Below are 23,788 nucleotides of genomic sequence, written 5' to 3'. Positions count from 1 at the left end.
ATTGTGAAGATTGTATGCTACAGTCATTTAAACACAAGAGACGAGCAAAACTAAAAAGAAATAAACAAATAAACAATAAATGAATAAAAAATAAACAAACAAATGAAAAAAACAACAACAAATAAACAAAAAACACTGCAAAGCCAATCATTTTAATTTGAGTTGTGAGGCTTTCTAGTTTACAAGCAACTCTGTAACAAGAGTTACTCTTAGAACAGTCCTCTAACAGCCAACAGTCATTGCTTATGTCCATAGCGCTCTTACAAATCCCGATCTTGTGGGCTTAGTTAGTACTTGGAATGGAGACTGCCAGGGAACACTAGGTGCTGTAAGCTTTTTTGCTTTAGGCTCCGATTGTGAAGATTGTATGCTACAGTCATTTAAACACAAGAGACGAGCAAAACTAAAAAGAAATAAACAAATAAACAATAAATGAATAAAAAATAAACAAACAAATGAAAAAAACAAATAAACAAAAAACACTGCAAAGCCAATCATTTTAACTTGAGTTGTGAGGCTTTTTAGTTTACAAGCAACTCTGTAACAAGAGTTACTCTTAGAACAGTCCTCTACAGCCAACAGTCATTGCTTATGGCCATAGCGCTCTTACAAATCCCGATCTTGTGGGCTTAGTTAGTACTTGGAATGGAGACTGCCAGGGAACACTAGGTGCTGTAAGCTTTTTTGCTTTAGGCTCCGATTGTGAAGATTGTATGCTACAGTCATTTAAACACAAGAGACGAGCAAAACTAAAAAGAAATAAACAAATAAACAATAAATGAATAAAAAATAAACAAACAAATGAAAAAATCAAATAAACAAAAAACACTGCAAAGCCAATCATTTTAATTTGAGTTGTGAGGCTTTTTAGTTTACAAGCAGCTCTGTAACAAGAGTTACTCTTAGAACAGTCCTCTAACAGCCAACAGCCATTGCTTATGGCCATAGCGCTTTTACAAATCCCGATCTTGTGGGCTTAGTTAGTACTTGGAATGGAGACTGCTAGGGAACACTAGGTGCTGTAAGCTTTTTTGCTTTAGGCTCCGATTGTGAAGATTGTATGCTACAGTCATTTAAACACAAGAGACGAGCAAAACTAAAAAGAAATAAACAAATAAACAATAAATGAATAAAAAATAAACAAACAAATGAAAAAAAAACAAATAAACAAAAAACACTGCAAAGCCAATCATTTTAATTTGAGTTGTGAGGCTTTTTAGTTTACAAGCAACTCTGTAACAAGAGTTACTCTTAGAACAGTCCTCTAACAGCCAACAGTCATTGCTTATGTCCATAGCGCTCTTACAAATCCCGATCTTGTGGGCTTAGTTAGTACTTGGAATGGAGACTGCCAGGGAACACTAGGTGCTGTAAGCTTTTTAGCTTTAGGCTCCGATTGTGAAGATTGTATGCTACAGACATTTAAACACAAGAGACGAGCAAAACTAAAAAGAAATAAACAAATAAACAATAAATTAAAAAAAAATAAACAAACAAATGAAAAAAACAAATAAACAAAAAACCCTGCAAAGCCAATCATTTTAACTTGAGTTGTGAGGCTTTTTAGTTTACAAGCAGCTCTGTAACAAGAGTTACTCTTAGAACAGTTCTCTAACAGCCAACAGTCATTGCTTATGGCCATAGCGCTCTTACAAATCCCGATCTTGTGGGCTTAGTTAGTACTTGGAATGGAGACTGCCAGGGAACACTAGGTGCTGTAAGCTTTTTTGCTTTAGGCTCCGATTGTGAAGATTGTATGCTACAGTCATTTAAACACAAGAGACGAGCAAAACTAAAAAGAAATAAACAAATAAACAATAAATGAATAAAAAATAAACAAACAAATGAAAAAAACAAATAAACAAAAAACACTGCGAAGCCAATCATTTTAACTTGAGTTGTGAGGCTTTTTAGTTTACAAGCAACTCTGTAACAAGAGTTACTCTTAGAACAGTCCTCTACAGCCAACAGTCATTGCTTATGGCCATAGCGCTCTTACAAATCCCGATCTTGTGGGCTTAGTTAGTACTTGGAATGGAGACTGCCAGGGAACACTAGGTGCTGTAAGCTTTTTTGCTTTAGGCTCCGATTGTGAAGATTGTATGCTACAGTCATTTAAACACAAGAGACGAGCAAAACTAAAAAGAAATAAACAAATAAACAATAAATGAATAAAAAATAAACAAACAAATGAAAAAATCAAATAAACAAAAAACACTGCAAAGCCAATCATTTTAATTTGAGTTGTGAGGATTTTTAGTTTACAAGCAGCTCTGTAACAAGAGTTACTCTTAGAACAGTCCTCTAACAGCCAACAGTCATTGCTTATGTCCATAGCGCTCTTACAAATCCCGATCTTGTGGGCTTAGTTAGTACTTGGAATGGAGACTGCCAGGGAACACTAGGTGCTGTAAGCTTTTTTGCTTTAGGCTCCGATTGTGAAGATTGTATGCTACAGTCATTTAAACACAAGAGACGAGCAAAACTAAAAGGAAATAAACAAATAAACAATAAATGAATAAAAAATAAACAAACAAATGAAAAAAACAAATAAACAAAAAACACTGCAAAGCCAATCATTTTAACTTGAGTTGTGAGGCTTTTTAGTTTACAAGTAACTCTGTAACAAGAGTTACTTTTAGAACAGTCCTCTACAGCCAACAGTCATTGCTTATGGCCATAGCGCTCTTACAAATCCCGATCTTGTGGGCTTAGTTAGTACTTGGAATGGAGACTGCCAGGGAACACTAGGTGCTGTAAGCTTTTTTGCTTTAGGCTCCGATTGTGAAGATTGTATGCTACAGTCATTTAAACACAAGAGACGAGCAAAACTAAAAAGAAATAAACAAATAAACAATAAATGAATAAAAAATAAACAAACAAATGAAAAAATCAAATAAACAAAAAACACTGCAAAGCCAATCATTTTAATTTGAGTTGTGAGGCTTTTTAGTTTACAAGCAGCTCTGTAACAAGAGTTACTCTTAGAACAGTCCTCTAACAGCCAACAGCCATTGCTTATGGCCATAGCGCTTTTACAAATCCCGATCTTGTGGGCTTAGTTAGTACTTGGAATGGAGACTGCCAGGGAACACTAGGTGCTGTAAGCTTTTTTGCTTTAGGCTCCGATTGTGAAGATTGTATGCTACAGTCATTTAAACACAAGAGACGAGCAAAACTAAAAAGAAATAAACAAATAAACAATAAATGAATAAAAAATAAACAAACAAATGAAAAAAACAAATAAACAAAAAACACTGCGAAGCCAATCATTTTAACTTGAGTTGTGAGGCTTTTTAGTTTACAAGCAACTCTGTAACAAGAGTTACTCTTAGAACAGTCCTCTACAGCCAACAGTCATTGCTTATGGCCATAGCGCTCTTACAAATCCCGATCTTGTGGGCTTAGTTAGTACTTGGAATGGAGACTGCCAGGGAACACTAGGTGCTGTAAGCTTTTTTGCTTTAGGCTCCGATTGTGAAGATTGTATGCTACAGTCATTTAAACACAAGAGACGAGCAAAACTAAAAAGAAATAAACAAATAAACAATAAATGAATAAAAAATAAACAAACAAATGAAAAAATCAAATAAACAAAAAACACTGCAAAGCCAATCATTTTAATTTGAGTTGTGAGGCTTTTTAGTTTACAAGCAGCTCTGTAACAAGAGTTACTCTTAGAACAGTCCTCTAACAGCCAACAGCCATTGCTTATGGCCATAGCGCTTTTACAAATCCCGATCTTGTGGGCTTAGTTAGTACTTGGAATGGAGACTGCCAGGGAACACTAGGTGCTGTAAGCTTTTTTGCTTTAGGCTCCGATTGTGAAGATTGTATGCTACAGTCATTTAAACACAAGAGACGAGCAAAACTAAAAAGAAATAAACAAATAAACAATAAATGAATAAAAAATAAACAAACAAATGAAAAAAAAACAAATAAACAAAAAACACTGGAAAGCCAATCATTTTAATTTGAGTTGTGAGGCTTTTTAGTTTACAAGCAACTCTGTAACAAGAGTTACTCTTAGAACAGTCCTCTAACAGCCAACAGTCATTGCTTATGTCCATAGCGCTCTTACAAATCCCGATCTTGTGGGCTTAGTTAGTACTTGGAATGGAGACTGCCAGGGAACACTAGGTGCTGTAAGCTTTTTTGCTTTAGGCTCCGATTGTGAAGATTGTATGCTACAGTCATTTAAACACAAGAGACGAGCAAAACTAAAAAGAAATAAACAAATAAACAATAAATGAATAAAAAATAAACAAACAAATGAAAAAAAAACAAATAAACAAAAAACACTGCAAAGCCAATCATTTTAATTTGAGTTGTGAGGCTTTTTAGTTTACAAGCAACTCTGTAACAAGAGTTACTCTTAGAACAGTCCTCTAACAGCCAACAGTCATTGCTTATGTCCATAGCGCTCTTACAAATCCCGATCTTGTGGGCTTAGTTAGTACTTGGAATGGAGACTGCCAGGGAACACTAGGTGCTGTAAGCTTTTTTGCTTTAGGCTCCGATTGTGAAGATTGTATGCTACAGTCATTTAAACACAAGAGACGAGCAAAACTAAAAAGAAATAAACAAATAAACAATAAATGAATAAAAAATAAACAAACAAATGAAAAAAACAAATAAACAAAAAACACTGCAAAGCCAATCATTTTAACTTGAGTTGTGAGGCTTTTTAGTTTACAAGTAACTCTGTAACAAGAGTTACTCTTAGAACAGTCCTCTACAGCCAACAGTCATTGCTTATGGCCATAGCGCTCTTACAAATCCCGATCTTGTGGGCTTAGTTAGTACTTGGAATGGAGACTGCCAGGGAACACTAGGTGCTGTAAGCTTTTTAGCTTTAGGCTCCGATTTTGAAGATTGTATGCTACAGTCATTTAAACACAAGAGACGAGCAAAACTAAAAAGAAATAAACAAATAAACAATAAATGAATAAAAAATAAACAAACAAATGAAAAAAACAAATAAACAAAAAACACTGCAAAGCCAATCATTTTAACTTGAGTTGTGAGGCTTTTTAGTTTACAAGCAACTCTGTAACAAGAGTTACTCTTAGAACAGTCCTCTACAGCCAACAGTCATTGCTTATGGCCATAGCGCTCTTACAAATCCCGATCTTGTGGGCTTAGTTAGTACTTGGAATGGAGACTGCCAGGGAACACTAGGTGCTGTAAGCTTTTTTGCTTTAGGCTCCGATTGTGAAGATTGTATGCTACAGTCATTTAAACACAAGAGACGAGCAAAACTAAAAAGAAATAAACAAATAAACAATAAATGAATAAAAAATAAACAAACAAATGAAAAAATCAAATAAACAAAAAACACTGCAAAGCCAATCATTTTAATTTGAGTTGTGAGGCTTTTTAGTTTACAAGCAGCTCTGTAACAAGAGTTACTCTTAGAACAGTCCTCTAACAGCCAACAGCCATTGCTTATGTCCATAGCGCTCTTACAAATCCCGATCTTGTGGGCTTAGTTAGTACTTGGAATGGAGACTGCCAGGGAACACTAGGTGCTGTAAGCTTTTTAGCTTTAGGCTCCGATTGTGAAGATTGTATGCTACAGACATTTAAACACAAGAGACGAGCAAAACTAAAAAGAAATAAACAAATAAACAATAAATGAATAAAAAATAAACAAACAAATGAAAAAAACAAATAAACAAAAAACCCTGCAAAGCCAATCATTTTAACTTGAGTTGTGAGGCTTTTTAGTTTACAAGCAGCTCTGTAACAAGAGTTACTCTTAGAACAGTCCTCTAACAGCCAACAGCCATTGCTTATGGCCATAGCGCTTTTACAAATCCCGATCTTGTGGGCTTAGTTAGTACTTGGAATGGAGACTGCCAGGGAACACTAGGTGCTGTAAGCTTTTTTGCTTTAGGCTCCGATTGTGAAGATTGTATGCTACAGTCATTTAAACACAAGAGACGAGCAAAACTAAAAAGAAATAAACAAATAAACAATAAATGAATAAAAAATAAACAAACAAATGAAAAAAACAAATAAACAAAAAACACTGCGAAGCCAATCATTTTAACTTGAGTTGTGAGGCTTTTTAGTTTACAAGCAACTCTGTAACAAGAGTTACTCTTAGAACAGTCCTCTACAGCCAACAGTCATTGCTTATGGCCATAGCGCTCTTACAAATCCCGATCTTGTGGGCTTAGTTAGTACTTGGAATGGAGACTGCCAGGGAACACTAGGTGCTGTAAGCTTTTTTGCTTTAGGCTCCGATTGTGAAGATTGTATGCTACAGTCATTTAAACACAAGAGACGAGCAAAACTAAAAAGAAATAAACAAATAAACAATAAATGAATAAAAAATAAACAAACAAATGAAAAAATCAAATAAACAAAAAACACTGCAAAGCCAATCATTTTAATTTGAGTTGTGAGGCTTTTTAGTTTACAAGCAACTCTGTAACAAGAGTTACTCTTAGAACAGTCCTCTAACAGCCAACAGTCATTGCTTATGTCCATAGCGCTCTTACAAATCCCGATCTTGTGGGCTTAGTTAGTACTTGGAATGGAGACTGCCAGGGAACACTAGGTGCTGTAAGCTTTTTTGCTTTAGGCTCCGATTGTGAAGATTGTATGCTACAGTCATTTAAACACAAGAGACGAGCAAAACTAAAAAGAAATAAACAAATAAACAATAAATGAATAAAAAATAAACAAACAAATGAAAAAAAACAAATAAACAAAAAACACTGCAAAGCCAATCATTTTAACTTGAGTTGTGAGGCTTTTTAGTTTACAAGTAACTCTGTAACAAGAGTTACTCTTAGAACAGTCCTCTACAGCCAACAGTCATTGCTTATGGCCATAGCGCTCTTACAAATCCCGATCTTGTGGGCTTAGTTAGTACTTGGAATGGAGACTGCCAGGGAACACTAGGTGCTGTAAGCTTTATTGCTTTAGGCTCCGATTGTGAAGATTGTATGCTACAGTCATTTAAACACAAGAGACGAGCAAAACTAAAAAGAAATAAACAAATAAACAATAAATGAATAAAAAATAAACAAACAAATGAAAAAATCAAATAAACAAAAAACACTGCAAAGCCAATCATTTTAATTTGAGTTGTGAGGCTTTTTAGTTTACAAGCAGCTCTGTAACAAGAGTTACTCTTAGAACAGTCCTCTAACAGCCAACAGCCATTGCTTATGGCCATAGCGCTTTTACAAATCCCGATCTTGTGGGCTTAGTTAGTACTTGGAATGGAGACTGCCAGGGAACACTAGGTGCTGTAAGCTTTTTTGCTTTAGGCTCCGATTGTGAAGATTGTATGCTACAGTCATTTAAACACAAGAGACGAGCAAAACTAAAAAGAAATAAACAAATAAACAATAAATGAATAAAAAATAAACAAACAAATGAAAAAATCAAATAAACAAAAAACACTGCAAAGCCAATCATTTTAATTTGAGTTGTGAGGCTTTTTAGTTTACAAGCAACTCTGTAACAAGAGTTACTCTTAGAACAGTCCTCTAACAGCCAACAGTCATTGCTTATGTCCATAGCGCTCTTACAAATCCCGATCTTGTGGGCTTAGTTAGTACTTGGAATGGAGACTGCCAGGGAACACTAGGTGCTGTAAGCTTTTTTGCTTTAGGCTCCGATTGTGAAGATTGTATGCTACAGTCATTTAAACACAAGAGACGAGCAAAACTAAAAAGAAATAAACAAATAAACAATAAATGAATAAAAAATAAACAAACAAATGAAAAAAAACAAATAAACAAAAAACACTGCGAAGCCAATCATTTTAACTTGAGTTGTGAGGCTTTTTAGTTTACAAGTAACTCTGTAACAAGAGTTACTCTTAGAACAGTCCTCTACAGCCAACAGTCATTGCTTATGGCCATAGCGCTCTTACAAATCCCGATCTTGTGGGCTTAGTTAGTACTTGGAATGGAGACTGCCAGGGAACACTAGGTGCTGTAAGCTTTTTTGCTTTAGGCTCCGATTGTGAAGATTGTATGCTACAGTCATTTAAACACAAGAGATGAGCAAAACTAAAAAGAAATAAACAAATAAACAATAAATGAATAAAAAATAAACAAACAAATGAAAAAATCAAATAAACAAAAAACACTGCAAAGCCAATCATTTTAATTTGAGTTGTGAGGCTTTTTAGTTTACAAGCAGCTCTGTAACAAGAGTTACTCTTAGAACAGTCCTCTAACAGCCAACAGCCATTGCTTATGGCCATAGCGCTTTTACAAATCCCGATCTTGTGGGCTTAGTTAGTACTTGGAATGGAGACTGCCAGGGAACACTAGGTGCTGTAAGCTTTTTTGCTTTAGGCTCCGATTGTGAAGATTGTATGCTACAGTCATTTAAACACAAGAGACGAGCAAAACTAAAAAGAAATAAACAAATAAACAATAAATGAATAAAAAATAAACAAACAAATAAAAAAAAACAAATAAACAAAAAACACTGCAAAGCCAATCATTTTAATTTGAGTTGTGAGGCTTTTTAGTTTACAAGCAACTCTGTAACAAGAGTTACTCTTAGAACAGTCCTCTAACAGCCAACAGTCATTGCTTATGTCCATAGCGCTCTTACAAATCCCGATCTTGTGGGGTTAGTTAGTACTTGGAATGGAGACTGCCAGGGAACACTAGGTGCTGTAAGCTTTTTTGCTTTAGGCTCCGATTGTGAAGATTGTATGCTACAGTCATTTAAACACAAGAGACGAGCAAAACTAAGAAGAAATAAACAAATAAACAATAAATGAATAAAAAATAAACAAACAAATGAAAAAATCAAATAAACAAAAAACACTGCAAAGCCAATCATTTTAATTTGAGTTGTGAGGCTTTTTAGTTTACAAGCAGCTCTGTAACAAGAGTTACTCTTAGAACAGTCCTCTAACAGCCAACAGCCATTGCTTATGTCCATAGCGCTCTTACAAATCCCGATCTTGTGGGCTTAGTTAGTGCTTGGAATGGAGACTGCCAGGGAACACTAGGTGCTGTAAGCTTTTTAGCTTTAGGCTCCGATTGTGAAGATTGTATGCTACAGACATTTAAACACAAGAGACGAGCAAAACTAAAAAGAAATAAACAAATAAACAATAAATGAATAAAAAATAAACAAACAAATGAAAAAAACAAATAAACAAAAAACCCTGCAAAGCCAATCATTTTAACTTGAGTTGTGAGGCTTTTTAGTTTACAAGCAGCTCTGTAACAAGAGTTACTCTTAGAACAGTCCTCTAACAGCCAACAGCCATTGCTTATGGCCATAGCGCTTTTACAAATCCCGATCTTGTGGGCTTAGTTAGTACTTGGAATGGAGACTGCCAGGGAACACTAGGTGCTGTAAGCTTTTTTGCTTTAGGCTCCGATTGTGAAGATTGTATGCTACAGTCATTTAAACACAAGAGACGAGCAAAACTAAAAAGAAATAAACAAATAAACAATAAATGAATAAAAAATAAACAAACAAATAAAAAAAAAACAAATAAACAAAAAACACTGCAAAGCCAATCATTTTAATTTGAGTTGTGAGGCTTTTTAGTTTACAAGCAACTCTGTAACAAGAGTTACTCTTAGAACAGTCCTCTAACAGCCAACAGTCATTGCTTATGTCCATAGCGCTCTTACAAATCCCGATCTTGTGGGGTTAGTTAGTACTTGGAATGGAGACTGCCAGGGAACACTAGGTGCTGTAAGCTTTTTTGCTTTAGGCTCCGATTGTGAAGATTGTATGCTACAGTCATTTAAACACAAGAGACGAGCAAAACTAAAAAGAAATAAACAAATAAACAATAAATGAATAAAAAATAAACAAACAAATGAAAAAAACAAATAAACAAAAAACACTGCGAAGCCAATCATTTTAACTTGAGTTGTGAGGCTTTTTAGTTTACAAGCAACTCTGTAACAAGAGTTACTCTTAGAACAGTCCTCTACAGCCAACAGTCATTGCTTATGGCCATAGCGCTCTTACAAATCCCGATCTTGTGGGCTTAGTTAGTACTTGGAATGGAAACTGCCAGGGAACACTAGGTGCTGTAAGCTTTTTTGCTTTAGGCTCCGATTGTGAAGATTGTATGCTACAGTCATTTAAACACAAGAGACGAGCAAAACTAAAAAGAAATAAACAAATAAACAATAAATGAATAAAAAATAAACAAACAAATGAAAAAATCAAATAAACAAAAAACACTGCAAAGCCAATCATTTTAATTTGAGTTGTGAGGCTTTTTAGTTTACAAGCAACTCTGTAACAAGAGTTACTCTTAGAACAGTCCTCTAACAGCCAACAGTCATTGCTTATGTCCATAGCGCTCTTACAAATCCCGATCTTGTGGGCTTAGTTAGTACTTGGAATGGAGACTGCCAGGGAACACTAGGTGCTGTAAGCTTTTTTGCTTTAGGCTCCGATTGTGAAGATTGTATGCTACAGTCATTTAAACACAAGAGACGAGCAAAACTAAAAAGAAATAAACAAATAAACAATAAATGAATAAAAAATAAACAAACAAATGAAAAAAACAAATAAACAAAAAACACTGCAAAGCCAATCATTTTAACTTGAGTTGTGAGGCTTTTTAGTTTACAAGTAACTCTGTAACAAGAGTTACTCTTAGAACAGTCCTCTACAGCCAACAGTCATTGCTTATGGCCATAGCGCTCTTACAAATCCCGATCTTGTGGGCTTAGTTAGTACTTGGAATGGAGACTGCCAGGGAACACTAGGTGCTGTAAGCTTTTTTGCTTTAGGCTCCGATTGTGAAGATTGTATGCTACAGTCATTTAAACACAAGAGACGAGCAAAACTAAAAAGAAATAAACAAATAAACAATAAATGAATAAAAAATAAACAAACAAATGAAAAAAACAAATAAACAAAAAACACTGCGAAGCCAATCATTTTAACTTGAGTTGTGAGGCTTTTTAGTTTACAAGCAACTCTGTAACAAGAGTTACTCTTAGAACAGTCCTCTACAGCCAACAGTCATTGCTTATGGCCATAGCACTCTTACAAATCCCGATCTTGTGGGCTTAGTTAGTACTTGGAATGGAAACTGCCAGGGAACACTAGGTGCTGTAAGCTTTTTTGCTTTAGGCTCCGATTGTGAAGATTGTATGCTACAGTCATTTAAACACAAGAGACGAGCAAAACTAAAAAGAAATAAACAAATAAACAATAAATGAATAAAAAATAAACAAACAAATGAAAAAATCAAATAAACAAAAAACACTGCAAAGCCAATCATTTTAACTTGAGTTGTGAGGCTTTTTAGTTTACAAGTAACTCTGTAACAAGAGTTACTCTTAGAACAGTCCTCTACAGCCAACAGTCATTGCTTATGGCCATAGCGCTCTTACAAATCCCGATCTTGTGGGCTTAGTTAGTACTTGGAATGGAGACTGCCAGGGAACACTAGGTGCTGTAAGCTTTTTTGCTTTAGGCTCCGATTGTGAAGATTGTATGCTACAGTCATTTAAACACAAGAGACGAGCAAAACTAAAAAGAAATAAACAAATAAACAATAAATGAATAAAAAATAAACAAACAAATGAAAAAAAACAAATAAACAAAAAACACTGCAAAGCCAATCATTTTAACTTGAGTTGTGAGGCTTTTTAGTTTACAAGCAACTCTGTAACAAGAGTTACTCTTAGAACAGTCCTCTACAGCCAACAGTCATTGCTTATGGCCATAGCGCTCTTACAAATCCCGATCTTGTGGGCTTAGTTAGTACTTGGAATGGAGACTGCCAGGGAACACTAGGTGCTGTAAGCTTTTTTGCTTTAGGCTCCGATTGTGAAGATTGTATGCTACAGTCATTTAAACACAAGAGACGAGCAAAACTAAAAAGAAATAAACAAATAAACAATAAATGAATAAAAAATAAACAAACAAATGAAAAAATCAAATAAACAAAAAACACTGCAAAGCCAATCATTTTAATTTGAGTTGTGAGGCTTTTTAGTTTACAAGCAACTCTGTAACAAGAGTTTCTCTTAGAACAGTCCTCTAACAGCCAACAGTCATTGCTTATGTCCATAGCGCTCTTACAAATCCCGATCTTGTGGGCTTAGTTAGTACTTGGAATGGAGACTGCCAGGGAACACTAGGTGCTGTAAGCTTTTTTGCTTTAGGCTCCGATTGTGAAGATTGTATGCTACAGTCATTTAAACACAAGAGACGAGCAAAACTAAAAAGAAATAAACAAATAAACAATAAATGAATAAAAAATAAACAAACAAATGAAAAAAAACAAATAAACAAAAAACACTGCAAAGCCAATCATTTTAACTTGAGTTGTGAGGCTTTTTAGTTTACAAGTAACTCTGTAACAAGAGTTACTCTTAGAACAGTCCTCTACAGCCAACAGTCATTGCTTATGGCCATAGCGCTCTTACAAATCCCGATCTTGTGGGCTTAGTTAGTACTTGGAATGGAGACTGCCAGGGAACACTAGGTGCTGTAAGCTTTTTTGCTTTAGGCTCCGATTGTGAAGATTGTATGCTACAGTCATTTAAACACAAGAGACGAGCAAAACTAAAAAGAAATAAACAAATAAACAATAAATGAATAAAAAATAAACAAACAAATGAAAAAATCAAATAAACAAAAAACACTGCAAAGCCAATCATTTTAATTTGAGTTGTGAGGCTTTTTAGTTTACAAGCAGCTCTGTAACAAGAGTTACTCTTAGAACAGTCCTCTAACAGCCAACAGCCATTGCTTATGGCCATAGCGCTTTTACAAATCCCGATCTTGTGGGCTTAGTTAGTACTTGGAATGGAGACTGCCAGGGAACACTAGGTGCTGTAAGCTCTTTTGCTTTAGGCTCCGATTGTGAAGATTGTATGCTACAGTCATTTAAACACAAGAGACGAGCAAAACTAAAAAGAAATAAACAAATAAACAATAAATGAATAAAAAATAAACAAACAAATAAAAAAAAAACAAATAAACAAAAAACACTGCAAAGCCAATCATTTTAATTTGAGTTGTGAGGCTTTTTAGTTTACAAGCAACTCTGTAACAAGAGTTACTCTTAGAACAGTCCTCTAACAGCCAACAGTCATTGCTTATGTCCATAGCGCTCTTACAAATCCCGATCTTGTGGGCTTAGTTAGTACTTGGAATGGAGACTGCCAGGGAACACTAGGTGCTGTAAGCTTTATTGCTTTAGGCTCCGATTGTGAAGATTGTATGCTACAGTCATTTAAACACAAGAGACGAGCAAAACTAAGAAGAAATAAACAAATAAACAATAAATGAATAAAAAATAAACAAACAAATGAAAAAATCAAATAAACAAAAAACACTGCAAAGCCAATCATTTTAATTTGAGTTGTGAGGCTTTTTAGTTTACAAGCAGCTCTGTAACAAGAGTTACTCTTAGAACAGTCCTCTAACAGCCAACAGCCATTGCTTATGTCCATAGCGCTCTTACAAATCCCGATCTTGTGGGCTTAGTTAGTACTTGGAATGGAGACTGCCAGGGAACACTAGGTGCTGTAAGCTTTTTAGCTTTAGGCTCCGATTGTGAAGATTGTATGCTACAGACATTTAAACACAAGAGACGAGCAAAACTAAAAAGAAATAAACAAATAAACAATAAATGAATAAAAAATAAACAAACAAATGAAAAAAACAAATAAACAAAAAACCCTGCAAAGCCAATCATTTTAACTTGAGTTGTGAGGCTTTTTAGTTTACAAGCAGCTCTGTAACAAGAGTTACTCTTAGAACAGTCCTCTAAAAGCCAACAGCCATTGCTTATGGCCATAGCGCTTTTACAAATCCCGATCTTGTGGGCTTAGTTAGTACTTGGAATGGAGACTGCCAGGGAACACTAGGTGCTGTAAGCTTTTTTGCTTTAGGCTCCGATTGTGAAGATTGTATGCTACAGTCATTTAAACACAAGAGACGAGCAAAACTAAAAAGAAATAAACAAATAAACAATAAATGAATAAAAAATAAACAAACAAATGAAAAAAACAAATAAACAAAAAACACTGCGAAGCCAATCATTTTAACTTGAGTTGTGAGGCTTTTTAGTTTACAAGCAACTCTGTAACAAGAGTTACTCTTAGAACAGTCCTCTACAGCCAACAGTCATTGCTTATGGCCATAGCGCTCTTACAAATCCCGATCTTGTGGGCTTAGTTAGTACTTGGAATGGAGACTGCCAGGGAACACTAGGTGCTGTAAGCTTTTTTGCTTTAGGCTCCGATTGTGAAGATTGTATGCTACAGTCATTTAAACACAAGAGACGAGCAAAACTAAAAAGAAATAAACAAATAAACAATAAATGAATAAAAAATAAACAAACAAATGAAAAAATCAAATAAACAAAAAACACTGCAAAGCCAATCATTTTAATTTGAGTTGTGAGGCTTTTTAGTTTACAAGCAACTCTGTAACAAGAGTTACTCTTAGAACAGTCCTCTAACAGCCAACAGTCATTGCTTATGTCCATAGCGCTCTTACAAATCCCGATCTTGTGGGCTTAGTTAGTACTTGGAATGGAGACTGCCAGGGAACACTAGGTGCTGTAAGCTTTTTTGCTTTAGGCTCCGATTGTGAAGATTGTATGCTACAGTCATTTAAACACAAGAGACGAGCAAAACTAAAAAGAAATAAACAAATAAACAATAAATGAATAAAAAATAAACAAACAAATGAAAAAAACAAATAAACAAAAAACACTGCAAAGCCAATCATTTTAACTTGAGTTGTGAGGCTTTTTAGTTTACAAGTAACTCTGTAACAAGAGTTACTCTTAGAACAGTCCTCTACAGCCAACAGTCATTGCTTATGGCCATAGCGCTCTTACAAATCCCGATCTTGTGGGCTTAGTTAGTACTTGGAATGGAGACTGCCAGGGAACACTAGGTGCTGTAAGCTTTTTTGCTTTAGGCTCCGATTGTGAAGATTGTATGCTACAGTCATTTAAACACAAGAGACGAGCAAAACTAAAAAGAAATAAACAAATAAACAATAAATGAATAAAAAATAAACAAACAAATGAAAAAAAACAAATAAACAAAAAACACTGCAAAGCCAATCATTTTAACTTGAGTTGTGAGGCTTTTTAGTTTACAAGTAACTCTGTAACAAGAGTTACTCTTAGAACAGTCCTCTACAGCCAACAGTCATTGCTTATGGCCATAGCGCTCTTACAAATCCCGATCTTGTGGGCTTAGTTAGTACTTGGAATGGAGACTGCCAGGGAACACTAGGTGCTGTAAGCTTTTTTGCTTTAGGCTCCGATTGTGAAGATTGTATGCTACAGTCATTTAAACACAAGAGACGAGCAAAACTAAAAAGAAATAAACAAATAAACAATAAATGAATAAAAAATAAACAAACAAATGAAAAAATCAAATAAACAAAAAACACTGCAAAGCCAATCATTTTAATTTGAGTTGTGAGGCTTTTTAGTTTACAAGCAGCTCTGTAACAAGAGTTACTCTTAGAACAGTCCTCTAACAGCCAACAGCCATTGCTTATGGCCATAGCGCTTTTACAAATCCCGATCTTGTGGGCTTAGTTAGTACTTGGAATGGAGACTGCCAGGGAACACTAGGTGCTGTAAGCTCTTTTGCTTTAGGCTCTGATTGTGAAGATTGTATGCTACAGTCATTTAAACACAAGAGACGAGCAAAACTAAAAAGAAATAAACAAATAAACAATAAATGAATAAAAAATAAACAAACAAATAAAAAAAAAACAAATAAACAAAAAACACTGCAAAGCCAATCATTTTAATTTGAGTTGTGAGGCTTTTTAGTTTACAAGCAACTCTGTAACAAGAGTTACTCTTAGAACAGTCCTCTAACAGCCAACAGTCATTGCTTATGTCCATAGCGCTCTTACAAATCCCGATCTTGTGGGCTTAGTTAGTACTTGGAATGGAGACTGCCAGGGAACATTAGGTGCTGTAAGCTTTTTTGCTTTAGGCTCCGATTGTGAAGATTGTATGCTACAGTCATTTAAACACAAGAGACGAGCAAAACTAAGAAGAAATAAACAAATAAACAATAAATGAATAAAAAATAAACAAACAAATAAAAAAATCAAATAAACAAAAAACACTGCAAAGCCAATCATTTTAATTTGAGTTGTGAGGCTTTTTAGTTTACAAGCAGCTCTGTAACAAGAGTTACTCTTAGAACAGTCCTCTAACAGCCAACAGCCATTGCTTATGGCCATAGCGCTTTTACAAATCCCGATCTTGTGGGCTTAGTTAGTACTTGGAATGGAGACTGCCAGGGAACACTAGGTGCTGTAAGCTTTTTTGCTTTAGGCTCCGATTGTGAAGATTGTATGCTACAGTCATTTAAACACAAGAGACGAGCAAAACTAAAAAGAAATAAACAAATAAACAATAAATGAATAAAAAATAAACAAACAAATAAAAAAAAACAAATAAACAAAAAACACTGCAAAGCCAATCATTTTAATTTGAGTTGTGAGGCTTTTTAGTTTACAAGCAACTCTGTAACAAGAGTTACTCTTAGAACAGACCTCTAACAGCCAACAGTCATTGCTTATGTCCATAGCGCTCTTACAAATCCCGATCTTGTGGGCTTAGTTAGTACTTGGAATGGAGACTGCCAGGGAACACTAGGTGCTGTAAGCTTTTTTGCTTTAGGCTCCGATTGTGAAGATTGTATGCTACAGTCATTTAAACACAAGAGACGAGCAAAACTAAGAAGAAATAAACAAATAAACAATAAATGAATAAAAAATAAACAAACAAATGAAAAAAACAAATAAACAAAAAACACTGCAAAGCCAATCATTTTAACTTGAGTTGTGAGGCTTTTTAGTTTACAAGCAGCTCTGTAACAAGAGTTACTCTTAGAACAGTCCTCTAACAGCCAACAGTCATTGCTTATGGCCATAGCGCTCTTACAAATCCCGATCTTGTGGGCTTAGTTAGTACTTGGAATGGAGACTGCCAGGGAACACTAGGTGCTGTAAGCTTTTTTGCTTTAGGCTCCGATTGTGAAGATTGTATGCTACAGTCATTTAAACACAAGAGACGAGCAAAACTAAAAAGAAATAAACAAATAAACAATAAATGAATAAAAAATAAACAAACAAATGAAAAAAACAAATAAACAAAAAACACTGCAAAGCCAATCATTTTAACTTGAGTTGTGAGGCTTTTTAGTTTACAAGCAACTCTGTAACAAGAGTTACTCTTAGAACAGTCCTCTAACAGCCAACAGCCATTGCTTATGGCCATAGCGCTTTTACAAATCCCGATCTTGTGGGCTTAGTTTGTACTTGGAATGGAGACTGCCAGGGAACACTAGGTGCTGTAAGCTTTTTTGCTTTAGGCTCCGATTGTGAAGATTGTATGCTACAGTCATTTAAACACAAGAGACGAGCAAAACTAAAAAGAAATAAACAAATAAACAATAAATGAATAAAAAATAAACAAACAAATGAAAAAAAAAACAAATAAACAAAAAACACTGCAAAGCCAATCATTTTAATTTGAGTTGTGAGGCTTTTTAGTTTACAAGCAACTCTGTAACAAGAGTTACTCTTAGAACAGTCCTCTAACAGCCAACAGTCATTGCTTATGTCCATAGCGCTCTTACAAATCCCGATCTTGTGGGCTTAGTTAGTACTTGGAATGGAGACTGCCAGGGAACACTAGGTGCTGTAAGCTTTTTTGCTTTAGGCTCCGATTGTGAAGATTGTATGCTACAGTCATTTAAACACAAGAGACGAGCAAAACTAAAAAGAAATAAACAAATAAACAATAAATGAATAAAAAATAAACAAACAAATGAAAAAATCAAATAAACAAAAAACACTGCAAAGCCAATCATTTTAATTTGAGTTGTGAGGCTTTTTAGTTTACAAGCAACTCTGTAACAAGAGTTACTCTTAGAACAGTCCTCTAACAGCCAACAGTCATTGCTTATGTCCATAGCGCTCTTACAAATCCCGATCTTGTGGGCTTAGTTAGTACTTGGAATGGAGACTGCCAGGGAACACTAGGTGCTGTAAGCTTTTTTGCTTTAGGCTCCGATTGTGAAGATTGTATGCTACAGTCATTTAAACACAAGAGACGAGCAAAACTAAAAAGAAATAAACAAATAAACAATAAATGAATAAAAAATAAACAAACAAATGAAAAAAAACAAATAAACAAAAAACACTGCAAAGCCAATCATTTTAACTTGAGTTGTGAGGCTTTTTAGTTTACAAGTAACTCTGTAACAAGAGTTACTCTTAGAACAGTCCTCTATAGCCAACAGTCATTGCTTATGGCCATAGCGCTCTTACAAATCCCGATCTTGTGGGCTTAGTTAGTACTTGGAATGGAGACTGCCAGGGAACACTAGGTGCTGTAAGCTTTTTTGCTTTAGGCTCCGATTGTGAAGATTGTATGCTACAGTCATTTAAACACAAGAGACGAGCAAAACTAAAAAGAAATAAACAAATAAACAATAAATGAATAAAAAATAAACAAACAAATGAAAAAATCAAATAAACAAAAAACACTGCAAAGCCAATCATTTTAATTTGAGTTGTGAGGCTTTTTAGTTTACAAGCAGCTCTGTAACAAGAGTTACTCTTAGAACAGTCCTCTAACAGCCAACAGCCATTGCTTATGGCCATAGCGCTTTTACAAATCCCGATCTTGTGGGCTTAGTTAGTACTTGGAATGGAGACTGCCAGGGAACACTAGGTGCTGTAAGCTCTTTTGCTTTAGGCTCCGATTGTGAAGATTGTATGCTACAGTCATTTAAACACAAGAGACGAGCAAAACTAAAAAGAAATAAACAAATAAACAATAAATGAATAAAAAATAAACAAACAAATAAAAAAAAAACAAATAAACAAAAAACACTGCAAAGCCAATCATTTTAATTTGAGTTGTGAGGCTTTTTAGTTTACAAGCAACTCTGTAACAAGAGTTACTCTTAGAACAGTCCTCTAACAGCCAACAGTCATTGCTTATGTCCATAGCGCTCTTACAAATCCCGATCTTGTGGGCTTAGTTAGTACTTGGAATGGAGACTGCCAGGGAACACTAGGTGCTGTAAGCTTTTTTGCTTTAGGCTCCGATTGTGAAGATTGTATGCTACAGTCATTTAAACACAAGAGACGAGCAAAACTAAGAAGAAATAAACAAATAAACAATAAATGAATAAAAAATAAACAAACAAATGAAAAAATCAAATAAACAAAAAACACTGCAAAGCCAATCATTTTAATTTGAGTTGTGAGGCTTTTTAGTTTACAAGCAGCTCTGTAACAAGAGTTACTCTTAGAACAGTCCTCTAACAGCCAACAGCCATTGCTTATGGCCATAGCGCTTTTACAAATCCCGATCTTGTGGGCTTAGTTAGTACTTGGAATGGAGACTGCCAGGGAACACTAGGTGCTGTAAGCTTTTTTGCTTTAGGCTCCGATTGTGAAGATATTATGCTACAGTCATTTAAACACAAGAGACGAGCAAAACTAAAAAGAAATAAACAAATAAACAATAAATGAATAAAAAATAAACAAACAAATAAAAAAAAACAAATAAACAAAAAACACTGCAAAGCCAATCATTTTAATTTGAGTTGTGAGGCTTTTTAGTTTACAAGCAACTCTGTAACAAGAGTTACTCTTAGAACAGACCTCTAACAGCCAACAGTCATTGCTTATGTCCATAGCGCTCTTACAAATCCCGATCTTGTGGGCTTAGTTAGTACTTGGAATGGAGACTGCCAGGGAACACTAGGTGCTGTAAGCTTTTTTGCTTTAGGCTCCGATTGTGAAGATTGTATGCTACAGTCATTTAAACACAAGAGACGAGCAAAACTAAGAAGAAATAAACAAATAAACAATAAATGAATAAAAAATAAACAAACAAATGAAAAAAACAAATAAACAAAAAACACTGCAAAGCCAATCATTTTAACTTGAGTTGTGAGGCTTTTTAGTTTACAAGCAGCTCTGTAACAAGAGTTACTCTTAGAACAGTCCTCTAACAGCCAACAGTCATTGCTTATGGCCATAGCGCTCTTACAAATCCCGATCTTGTGGGCTTAGTTAGTACTTGGAATGGAGACTGCCAGGGAACACTAGGTGCTGTAAGCTTTTTTGCTTTAGGCTCCGATTGTGAAGATTGTATGCTACAGTCATTTAAACACAAGAGACGAGCAAAACTAAAAAGAAATAAACAAATAAACAATAAATGAATAAAAAATAAACAAACAAATGAAAAAAACAAATAAACAAAAAACACTGCAAAGCCAATCATTTTAACTTGAGTTGTGAGGCTTTTTAGTTTACAAGCAACTCTGTAACAAGAGTTACTCTTAGAACAGTCCTCTAACAGCCAACAGCCATTGCTTATGGCCATAGCGCTTTTACAAATCCCGATCTTGTGGGCTTAGTTAGTACTTGGAATGGAGACTGCCAGGGAACACTAGGTGCTGTAAGCTTTTTTGCTTTAGGCTCCGATTGTGAAGATTGTATGCTACAGTCATTTAAACACAAGAGACGAGCAAAACTAAAAAGAAATAAACAAATAAACAATAAATGAATAAAAAATAAACAAACAAATGAAAAAAAAAACAAATAAACAAAAAACACTGCAAAGCCAATCATTTTAATTTGAGTTGTGAGGCTTTTTAGTTTACAAGCAACTCTGTAACAAGAGTTACTCTTAGAACAGTCCTCTAACAGCCAACAGTCATTGCTTATGTCCATAGCGCTCTTACAAATCCCGATCTTGTGGGCTTAGTTAGTACTTGGAATGGAGACTGCCAGGGAACACTAGGTGCTGTAAGCTTTTTAGCTTTAGGCTCCGATTGTGAAGATTGTATGCTACAGACATTTAAACACAAGAGACGAGCAAAACTAAAAAGAAATAAACAAATAAACAATAAATGAATAAAAAATAAACAAACAAATGAAAAACACAAATAAACAAAAAACCCTGCAAAGCCAATCATTTTAACTGGAGTTGTGAGGCTTTTTAGTTTACAAGCAGCTCTGTAACAAGAGTTACTCTTAGAACAGTCCTCTAACAGCCAACAGCCATTGCTTATGGCCATAGCGCTCTTACAAATCCCGATCTTGTGGGCTTAGTTAGTACTTGGAATGGAGACTGCCAGGGAACACTAGGTGCTGTAAGCTTTTTTGCTTTAGGCTCCGATTGTGAAGATTGTATGCTACAGTCATTTAAACACAAGAGACGAGCAAAACTAAAAAGAAATAAACAAATAAACAATAAATGAATAAAAAATAAACAAACAAATGAAAAAAAAACAAATAAACAAAAAACACTGCAAAGCCAATCATTTTAACTTGAGTTGTGAGGCTTTTTAGTTTACAAGCAACTCTGTAACAAGAGTTACTCTTAGAACAGTCCTCTACAGCCAACAGTCATTGCTTATGGCCATAGCGCTCTTACAAATCCCGATCTTGTGGGCTTAGTTAGTACTTGGAATGGAGACTGCCAGGGAACACTAGGTGCTGTAAGCTTTTTAGCTTCAGGCTCCGATTGTGAAGATTGTATGCTACAGTCATTTAAACACAAGAGACGAGCAAAACTAAAAAGAAATAAACAAATAAACAATAAATGAATAAAAAATAAACAAACAAATGAAAAAAAAAAACAAATAAACAAAAAACACTGCAAAGCCAATCATTTTAATTTGAGTTGTGAGGCTTTTTAGTTTACAAGCAACTCTGTAACAAGAGTTACTCTTAGAACAGTCCTCTAACAGCCAACAGTCATTGCTTATGTCCATAGCGCTCTTACAAATCCCGATCTTGTGGGCTTAGTTAGTACTTGGAATGGAGACTGCCAGGGAACACTAGGTGCTGTAAGCTTTTTAGCTTTAGGCTCCGATTGTGAAGATTGTATGCTACAGACATTTAAACACAAGAGACGAGCAAAACTAAAAAGAAATAAACAAATAAACAATAAATGAATAAAAAATAAACAAACAAATGAAAAAAAAAACAAATAAACAAAAAACACTGCAAAGCCAATCATTTTAATTTGAGTTGTGAGGCTTTTTAGTTTACAAGCAACTCTGTAACAAGAGTTACTCTTAGAACAGTCCTCTAACAGCCAACAGTCATTGCTTATGTCCATAGCGCTCTTACAAATCCCGATCTTGTGGGCTTAGTTAGTACTTGGAATGGAGACTGCCAGGGAACACTAGGTGCTGTAAGCTTTTTTGCTTTAGGCTCCGATTGTGAAGATTGTATGCTACAGTCATTTAAACACAAGAGACGAGCAAAACTAAAAAGAAATAAACAAATAAACAATAAATGAATAAAAAATAAACAAACAAATGAAAAAATCAAATAAACAAAAAACACTGCAAAGCCAATCATTTTAATTTGAGTTGTGAGGCTTTTTAGTTTACAAGCAACTCTGTAACAAGAGTTACTCTTAGAACAGTCCTCTAACAGCCAACAGTCATTGCTTATGTCCATAGCGCTCTTACAAATCCCGATCTTGTGGGCTTAGTTAGTACTTGGAATGGAGACTGCCAGGGAACACTAGGTGCTGTAAGCTTTTTTGCTTTAGGCTCCGATTGTGAAGATTGTATGCTACAGTCATTTAAACACAAGAGACGAGCAAAACTAAAAAGAAATAAACAAATAAACAATAAATGAATAAAAAATAAACAAACAAATGAAAAAAAACAAATAAACAAAAAACACTGCAAAGCCAATCATTTTAACTTGAGTTGTGAGGCTTTTTAGTTTACAAGTAACTCTGTAACAAGAGTTACTCTTAGAACAGTCCTCTACAGCCAACAGTCATTGCTTATGGCCATAGCGCTCTTACAAATCCCGATCTTGTGGGCTTAGTTAGTACTTGGAATGGAGACTGCCAGGGAACACTAGGTGCTGTAAGCTTTTTTGCTTTAGGCTCCGATTGTGAAGATTGTATGCTACAGTCATTTAAACACAAGAGACGAGCAAAACTAAAAAGAAATAAACAAATAAACAATAAATGAATAAAAAATAAACAAACAAATGAAAAAATCAAATAAACAAAAAACACTGCAAAGCCAATCATTTTAATTTGAGTTGTGAGGCTTTTTAGTTTACAAGCAGCTCTGTAACAAGAGTTACTCTTAGAACAGTCCTCTAACAGCCAACAGCCATTGCTTATGGCCATAGCGCTTTTACAAATCCCGATCTTGTGGGCTTAGTTAGTACTTGGAATGGAGACTGCCAGGGAACACTAGGTGCTGTAAGCTCTTTTGCTTTAGGCTCCGATTGTGAAGATTGTATGCTACAGTCATTTAAACACAAGAGACGAGCAAAACTAAAAAGAAATAAACAAATAAACAATAAATGAATAAAAAATAAACAAACAAATAAAAAAAAAACAAATAAACAAAAAACACTGCAAAGCCAATCATTTTAATTTGAGTTGTGAGGCTTTTTAGTTTACAAGCAACTCTGTAACAAGAGTTACTCTTAGAACAGTCCTCTAACAGCCAACAGTCATTGCTTATGTCCATAGCGCTCTTACAAATCCCGATCTTGTGGGCTTAGTTAGTACTTGGAATGGAGACTGCCAGGGAACACTAGGTGCTGTAAGCTTTTTTGCTTTAGGCTCCGATTGTGAAGATTGTATGCTACAGTCATTTAAACACAAGAGACGAGCAAAACTAAAAAGAAATAAACAAATAAACAATAAATGAATAAAAAATAAACAAACAAATAAAAAAAAACAAATAAACAAAAAACACTGCAAAGCCAATCATTTTAATTTGAGTTGTGAGGC

Source organism: Hoplias malabaricus, chromosome 15, assembly GCF_029633855.1.
Source record: "Hoplias malabaricus isolate fHopMal1 chromosome 15, fHopMal1.hap1, whole genome shotgun sequence".
NCBI classification, from domain to species: domain Eukaryota; kingdom Metazoa; phylum Chordata; class Actinopteri; order Characiformes; family Erythrinidae; genus Hoplias; species Hoplias malabaricus.
This window is presented reverse-complemented; position numbering follows the sequence as displayed.